General features: G+C 39.7%; 1 long non-coding RNA gene across 1 annotated transcript; it reads left to right on the top strand.

Moving 5' to 3' along the window:
• The first annotated feature begins 713 nt into the window (after positions 1-713).
• Positions 714-2,468, top strand: LOC110923060. Its single transcript, XR_002583679.2, has 4 exons — positions 714-868; positions 1,132-1,967; positions 2,145-2,248; positions 2,324-2,468. It is a non-coding gene; the product is annotated as an uncharacterized LOC110923060 (long non-coding RNA).
• The last annotated feature ends 6,540 nt before the right edge of the window (positions 2,469-9,008 follow it).

Here is a 9,008-nt window from a genome sequence, read left to right as displayed (position 1 = left end):
TAAGCTTTTACCCAGTTTTCAAATCTTTCGTACCACCAGTGATAATCTTCGATATTCAGGAGCTTTGGTGGTCTCAGATGATTTCCGTACACGTTATATATCACGATTGTAGCATTCTGTGGTGTCACTGGAGTTTCTTCTGATGTAAACGTGTTATAAAACTCTTCGCCAATTTCTGACATCTTTGAAATGCTTCTTGAATTTTTCGTTCCTTGAATCTTTCGCCTCGTTTATCACCTTGAATTACCTGAAACGAACAAACAAAAACGACCAGTTCAAACACTTATCAAACAACTTGATCAGATGAGTATCCGATCGAGTGAGTCAGCAAAAGTCAACAGTGACAATAATCGGGTGACAACACTGTCCGATCGGGTGGGGATGCTGTCCGAACGGGTGACAATGCAATAATTAGAACATATGTAAAAAATTAATGAACTGACAAAAAGTAATTAAAGATTCACGTGATATTATGATAACATCTTTTGATCACATGGGACGAGATGATATTATTCAATTAATGATCATGTGAGAAAACTGACAATGTTGACTAACAAAATTATATATTCTTATGTTCCTATTAATGTCAATGGGAACATTATGCAATATGAGCCATTGGATGAATATGAGATTAAATCCTACCGGTTATAATTAGGAAAAACCTTCTAGAAGGAGAGGTTTTTTTGTTAACTTTTGACCAAAGAAGGCAGTTTGCAGCAGTTAGGTTTCCTATCTTCTGGGGATTCAGATCGCGTTGGTTTTAGACGACGCTCCCATGTTGTCCACTTCCCGTAATTTAGCTGCAGTTGAAGACGGTTTTTGGGTTTGTACAAGAATGCAGTTGTTAAAAGAGTGGGTATAAAACTAGGTATGAAACCTTTTCTTGCGTTCTTCTTCCTTTCTTCTCCCAGACTCCAACATAAATACGATTCACTGGTTTAAATCGGTAATTTCTATGCTTCTGAAGAAAAATAGAAGGATGAATATAAAGCGATGCCGGAGTTTCATACGGTTATCATTATCCCCAATTAACCATCCGCTATATATTCGAATCCTCTTTTAATAACGATTGTTTTCTTCCGGAATTCTTTGAAATAGGAGTTAACTAGGTTTTCTTTTGGTTATTTGCAGATCGGTATGAACAACATTGAAAGTTTTTAGAGTTTTTTCATCAAAATCTACAGTAAAACGAGGAGATTCAAACAGGGTTGTGTTGTTCTAGGCTGGTAGTAATACGATGAACTGGTGGTATGTTCGATGCCCTTTTCATCACTGCCGACTTTGGTTTTTCGGTTGCCCCTCATCCCTCCCGGGTCTATTGAGCACATATTCGTGTAAAAATCCTTTGGATGCTGTAATTGAAGGGCGAAATTGAAGCGTAACGGGTGATGACTTTCTGGGTTTAAGTTTTTATGAAGCGGGAAAAGCTTTATATTCCGCAAAACACTTACTGTTCTCGTGAATTAGAGAAAATAGGCGAAGAACTTCACTTCACGTATCAAGTCATTTGTTTTCAATTTGGAACATTAAGCCATTAAGGTATAATTCTATTTAAATTTTGTGATTCTTTTTCACTATTGATTAAAGTGTTGTTTCTTAATACCACTAACATTTGATTATTTGTATCTAATATTTTTATTGCATCTTTAATCAGTTTTATGCTTTACATTAACATGAGCACTTTTGGTTTAAAGGTATATGTTAATTAACGCGCACATCCGCCATTTGATAATTTGAGTTGTATAGCAACCAAACTGTTCTATTGTTCTTGAAAATCAATGATTTATATGTTTATTCTACGATTTTTTTTTTGTTTTATTCACTGGGTATCTATGAATTCTTCATTGTTGGGTGTTGTGTTGTTAATACTTATTTCTAAGAACTTCCATCTCGCTTATAATATGTGTTTTTATGCCCTCAGGCTCTGTTCATCTTATAAAGATAAACCACTATTCATCAATCTACAAGTACTCACTCATCTTTTAACCATTAATTTCGCTTATAATCTGTGTTTGTTTCTACTGAACCACATAAACTTTTTTGGCTGAGAAAGTTATCGCTGTTACATCAGAAGTCTAAAAGAGAAAATGAAAATGATATATAGGCTACACCACAATATCGTTTATTGTTATTTACTTTAACAGATTTCGGACTAAAAGAACGAAGGTTGGAAGGAGAAGAATACATCTCCATAGTGGACGAATTGATGGAAGCCCTTCATACACGTTGTCCAAAAGCTCTTATCTAGGTTCGTTTTTTTATGAGTTTAAATTTTGTATATTTGTTTCATATGAAATTTTTTTAAGTCGCCATGTTGAACCAGTTGGAAGATTTACAATCCAAGTGGGCTTTTGAGATTCTTCAAAGATACATAAAGAAGTACAGGTCCATTACTAAATTTTCACCAAGATTTGATCTTTTTTTGTTCTGCATGTTTTAATTTGCAATTGGAATAAAGGGTACTATATCTAAATAGTTTTGTGTCATTATGATCGAGCAAGGATTGCCATGGACTGCAGAGATGATGCACGAAAGTCGAAACTGGAAACATCGGCGCGTGCGCGAGATGCTAATTCTTTGGTTGATTTTCCATCAAAAATAGGAGAAGCTGAGGACATGTTGAGTCGGTTGTTTGCTATCTGGTTTAGATCTATCTCAGTAGCTACAAACACAGAAAAACTAACCCTCGGCAATGACACGGTGGCAATGGGTGGCGATGCAGTTTGTTGTGGCGGCGATGTTCATCAGGTATCATGTTTATCTTCTCCAAATGATTCTATTGTTTCTGCCATTAGTTTCATAAAAAATTTCTTCCATGAAAAATTGTTTATTACCGTCAGACTTCACTTCACTGACCGTTTTTTAATTTTTTAATATGTCCATGTTACTTGGTTCGCACAGAATCTAACGAGACGGGTAGGGACTTTACTCGTATTGTCGACCTTTTAGAGTGTTGAGGAATCAAAAACATTGATTAAAAGGTAACTTAATTTCTGAAATGTAGATGCTATATCAAAACTGGATGAAGAATGGTCAATTGATCCAATAAACTTGATGCTTTGTGATGTATGGGCGATGCACAAACTTCTTATGCTTTTTTGACTCCTGATAAAGATGAAGCTAAAGGTTAACTTTTTGTTATAATATATATGTAAGGCCTCCTAATCCAAGATCTCACTCAGCTAAAGCAACCAACAGGTGTGCGGAATCCACCTGATGATCAACCACTGTAGATGAAACACAAGAATGCAAGGATTTGAGAGAGAAATCAAGAATACACTGAGTATTCTTGATGAAGATGAATGACGTCACTCACACAAAGCGCCGCCAGACAAAACACAATGATTAGGGCACAGAAATTCACACAGAAATCGTTACTTTGTCTATTCCATATTAAAGTATATATACAAGGTGAAACTCGGACTTTCAAGACTAACTAGAAAGCCCGGACAAAACAAATAGCACAAAGCTCAGAGCTTTTGCCACAAAACTCAGACAAAAGCTATAACTATACAAAACTCTGACTAAACAAAATCCTTCCAAAACTTGGACAAATTGTCCCTAGGAACTTCTTGGGACTAACTTTACATAAAACTCTGACCAAGAAATTCCTTCCAAAACTTGGACAAATTGTCCCTAGGAACTTCTTGGGACAAACTTTGGTACTTGTACAATAAAGACCCTAAATGTTGGAAGACTTGCACTTATCACCAAAAGTGCATTAACAAACTCCCCCTTGATCAGTGCATGGTCTTCATTGAACTTGAGATCTTCAAATCCTCTTTGAAAAGCTGCTACCTGCCCAGACCTTGTTCTTTACACAGAACTGGACCACCTTGATGAACTGGTCCGCAAGAACACGATCTTCTGCATTGTATTTTAGGGGCAGGCGACGAAGCTTCTTCAAGTGTGCTTCCCTCAAGTTTGCGAGCCAAATCGGATCCAGTATCTTCGCAATCTCCTCCGCCACATTCTTCTCAGTAATCACGGCTTCCCCAGTCTTCCCATTGAGATACCAATAACCTATTTTATCAAACTTATTGAGATCGAACTTTCTCATAGGTATTTCACGAAGGCAACTCGATGGAGGGTAAACCACTTTCCATTCCTCTTTACCAGTGAACTTATTTAGATATTTAACCCCTTTACCGACTGCTGGCTTGAACAGCTTCCACTTGCTCTCACGACTCTAGGCAACCAGATGAGGAATCAATCCTCTGATACTAGCCACGCTTGTATGGTTGTTGAGATCAAGTTGAGCAATGTGATGAAGATCACGTGCTGGAAGAGTCTGAAGGTCCTTAGCCCTAGGCCTGAAGTACTGAACTCCATCGGTCCTTTTAATAATCACCAAGTCGTGCTGCTCGTCGAAATCCCAACTACGAATTTGACCCGAGTACTCGCCTTTTGTCGATAGGTATCTCTTCCTTTGCGTGTCATCTGGAAGAACCCTAAACCATCTGCGAGCTGCCACACTGACTTCTTCGGGAACTCGTATTGGGTTGAAGATTTCTTTAGGCATTTCAACGCCAAACACAAAGCTTCTGAGAATATCGCTGTTTACCGGCAAGGACTCATACTCAATTGTCTTCCCTTTCGCAGTTTCAATAAAACTGAACTTGCCAGCCAAGTCGTCATCTGTACGCCAATCCTCAAACGTTTCCTCAACCACTTCTCCAGGTTCCAAGACTAATTCAGCAACAGCCTCTACAGGGCCCTTATCTCCCCCTACAGCTGCACCTGAGGACTCCCCCTCAACATGAGCCGGAGTCGCAGCTTCAGGAGCACGTGCACTCCTTGACTGCTCCCCCTGCTTTGACGCGTTGGGATCCTTGTCCTTATCAAGATCTTCTCTGATTTTCTTAAGTTCATCCATTTTGCACTGAGCCTGGACCTGAAAATCAGAAGCCGAACTCTCCCCCTGAGCAGCAAGGAGTGATACGAGATCTGTCACGATCCCGATAAGCCGATCCGTAGTACTAACCAAGGTCTGTTGTCGAGCAGACGTCGAAGCCTCTTGAGCGATGAACTTACCCAACTGAAGACTCTGATCCTTGGATAGACGAAAAAGCTGAGCCATCTGCTGCTCTCGTTCTGCATCCCTTTTCTTCAAGAGATCAATTTCATTCTGCAGCCTAGAAAACTGAGTCTTGTGTTGAAACATGACCTTGGCTGCATCCTGAAACTTGTCACAAACAAACTCTTGAAAGTTCTGCTGTTTACCTGAACTGGATGGTCTCGAAGCAGAAACTGAAGAAGATCTAGGAGCAGGAGGTCTTGAGCCAGACGGCTGTGCCCTGGATGGCCTAGGACCTGAAGATGGTACCACTGGAGGACGTGAAGAACATTTCTTCCATCGTACTGCTGGCGGACTTGAACAAAAAGCGGTCCTTGGACCTGTCCTCCGTGTCTCTGGAGCTGGCAATTCAATAAGAGAACTAGGTTGCGCTGGCAGAGAGGAACTTCCTGATATGGCAAACACATTGCCCGTACCCGTTTGAGATGATAACGACTCAAATAGCGGTACTACAGGAATTGGAGAAGACATAATCGGCGTATCCGGTTGAGAAGAAGTAGTCACACTGGTAGCTTCCACAAAGGAAGGAAATGGAAGCGGCGAAGACAGTGACGGGGGAGCTATAGATAACTCCACATTAAGAAGACCTCTTGAGTCTGATGGAGCAGAACTGGATGTAACTGTGACTGAAGCAACCATCGCACTAGAAGACTGAAGATCCGAGACAGCGACACGTTGTCGCTTATATGCCCTGAAAGGAACTGGGACACGAACCGTATCAGAAACATGACATTGACGGTCCTCATCATCATCATCATCAGAAGAGCTATAAACAATGGAATCTAAATCATTTGCTTTGTCATTCCATCTATCTAGGCGAATACCCCAATCGGAAGAGGGACCGAGAGAAGCAACCTTCGCTCGAAATAACTCAAGCTTTCTACTTTCGGGGGGTGGAAGACGATTTTGAAGCTCTTTCATTACTAAACTAAGATATACTTTTTCGGATGGCATATCATCAAACAATTCATCCACAATAGCATCCTCCATAGGCCGTTTCCCTTTGTCAACTGTACGGGAGGACGGACATGCATCTAAAGCAGCATCAAGCTCTAAAATCACATCATCAGTTTCTACAGCAACCCCTGTTGCCGAAGACGTAGAAACTGGAACTTGAACAGACACAACTTCTTGAAGAGAAGTAACAACAACTGGTTCAGAAATCACAGGTTCTTGAACAGGTTCAGGTTCCGGAATAACAGCCTGTGGTTGTTGAAGATCAACCTGAGGTTGAACAACCACGGGCTCTTGAGTATCTCCAACAAAGATGTGATCTATACCATCTCTAATGTTTAACCATTGCAAATCAGCTTCTGGATTGTAGTTGTCTTGAAGGATAACACCACACAAGGAAGTCGTAACTGGACGTGCATCAGTTCTTTTGGACCCGTTAACCTTCGCACAATCAGTGAAGATACGATTAGGCATTGGTGCTAGAGCGTACGCAGGCAAAGTTCCTTCGAATGAAAGATTCGGCAACAAATGTCGAAAGATAAGACAAAGGAATCGAGGATACAAAATCATCAATCGCTTATCATTTGCCTTCAGACCGATCTGGTGTTTGAGAGCCTGGAAAATCATTAGAGAGAAATTGTATGGCTGGTTGTAAGTCAATCCTATCATCCCAGACACAAGATCATTACTCATTGTATCAGTTCCCGATTTTCGTGGAGACAAACACTGCATCAACACATGAAAGAAGAATCTCCACTGCCCAAGAAACATGGCCTTGTAGATCTCCTTCTTATCAAAAGAATCAGCATAGCCGAAAGATTTAACTCCACGTTCTCGTATTTGACGCACATAGCACGTGTTACCATGATCTAAATCACCAAAACGGAGAGCCGGACGAATAACTGCCTCCGTGATAACAATAGAACTTCCAGAAACAGTAGCCTCGATAGTATCATCAACAACCCGAGCCGAACACCAAAAATCATCAATATACGCTTGCACTAGATGAATATTTTCTGAAATCGCAAAACCAATTCTTGAATTTCGAAGAAAACGAATAATATCAGCATATTCGGCTCCACCACGAACGTTCACGTCTAGCAGTGCAATTTGATTATGACTTCGATGAAACTCACGAACCGGATGCGGTTGTTCGGCCATTTCTGTTGAAAACAAAACACAAACGAAACACATGCATCAGTTATAGTTGTCGAACAGTTAAAGAAGTTACTCATTTAGTTAACACATCGTAAAACATCAATATTCAATTTCGAGCAAAAATTTATGTCATATAGACAAAACACAGTGAACACACAGTTAATGTATGGAAAATCAAGCCTTGAATATCTAAACACAGAGTCAAACATATGCAGGACTAGACATTCAATATACACACAGTCAAATACACATACTGAATCTTCGGACCATTTCGGACCAACACATAATCTTCGGACCAAGTGAAAAACTTCAAATATTTTAACAAACATCGGACCACTGCACACATATATAACAACTCGTTACTGCAGAACTTGAGAAACCTCGGACCCATGTAAAACGAGAACGAAGCTCGGACCAGACAAAACTGCACACCCAGTGAAAGCTCGGAACAGCAAGTATTTGACTAACTTGTTTGGGCTGAGAAACTCGGTAACTTGTAAAACCTCGGACATATATCAAAACATTTGTTGGCAAACATCGGACTGAAGATAACAGATATCAAAACATTGTTGGCAAACCTCGGAGCAATGTAACAAACAAGCAAACCTCGGAGACCAAAAGTTATCGATAAACCTCGGAGAAGAACTCGGACAGCAGGTTAACAAACCGCGGAATTTGGCTGTTTCAGAAGTTGATTAAGTTATCGATAAACATCCTCGGACCAAACATTTGAAGAAACCTCGGACCAAACATTTGAAGAAACTCGGAGTTGAGACTCGGAACTGTTACTGTACAAACCTCGGACTCCTTTTAAAACTCGGTCCTGCAGATGAAACTCGGAGACACATAATTAACTCAAAGAACTCGGACTGCAAGAAATTGAAACTCGGAGATCTCCTTTGTGACAGAAAAACCTCGGCTGCCTCAGAACATCGGAGCCATTAACAAATATGGATTTTGAAGTCAAAAATCGGACCCAATGTCAAAACATCGGAACAGTTAAAAATTTATAAAACTCGGAGATTTGACAAAAATGGTTTGACACGAGAACTCGGAGACACTTAAAAGGTTTAATCGGATCTGTGAACTGTCAAAAACAAAACATCCTCGGAGTAAAATTTCAAACCTCGGAATAAAATTTCAAGGTTTACCTCGGACACAGCAAGTTCAATTCTTTTCAAAACACAAACTCGGAGAAACCAATCAAAAAACTTGGAACGAAACATGACATTAACAGACATATAAAAACTCAGAGCAATACAAACTCTGAACAGACATATAGAACTCGGAGCAAGACAAACACGAAGCAAACAGTACTCGGACATCGTGGGTAAAACTCGGAGACTACATCGCACTTAAAAGAACTCAACTACGGTTAAAATCTTGTCACCGAAACAAGTCTTGATCTCTCCGAACTTACGGAAGAGAAGAAAGACCGACCTCAAAGATTTTAACACATTTTAACACAATTAAATAGGAACACCACTTTCATGATGGATCAAAAGGTAAAAATTCAAACTTTTTATTATCTTCTTCACACAACTAAGTTTCGCGCCAAGAACATGTTCAAACAAGTAACAATTTTCACATGAACAAACACATCCAAGAACACATTCATACAAGATTTTCAACATAAGAAAGCTCAAAAACACTCAATCAAGCAATTTTCTTCAAGATTTAGGACCCTAAACTTCAAGAACACCAAGTTCTTGAACCCAAACACAAAACCCCCAAATTTTTCTACAAAACCCTTACTTCAAGAACACCAAAATCATCACATAAATTCAACAATTTGTAAGTAATCACACAGATTCAAGCA

Source organism: Helianthus annuus, chromosome 17, assembly GCF_002127325.2.
Source record: "Helianthus annuus cultivar XRQ/B chromosome 17, HanXRQr2.0-SUNRISE, whole genome shotgun sequence".
NCBI lineage: Eukaryota > Viridiplantae > Streptophyta > Magnoliopsida > Asterales > Asteraceae > Helianthus > Helianthus annuus.
This window is presented reverse-complemented; position numbering and strand designations above follow the sequence as displayed.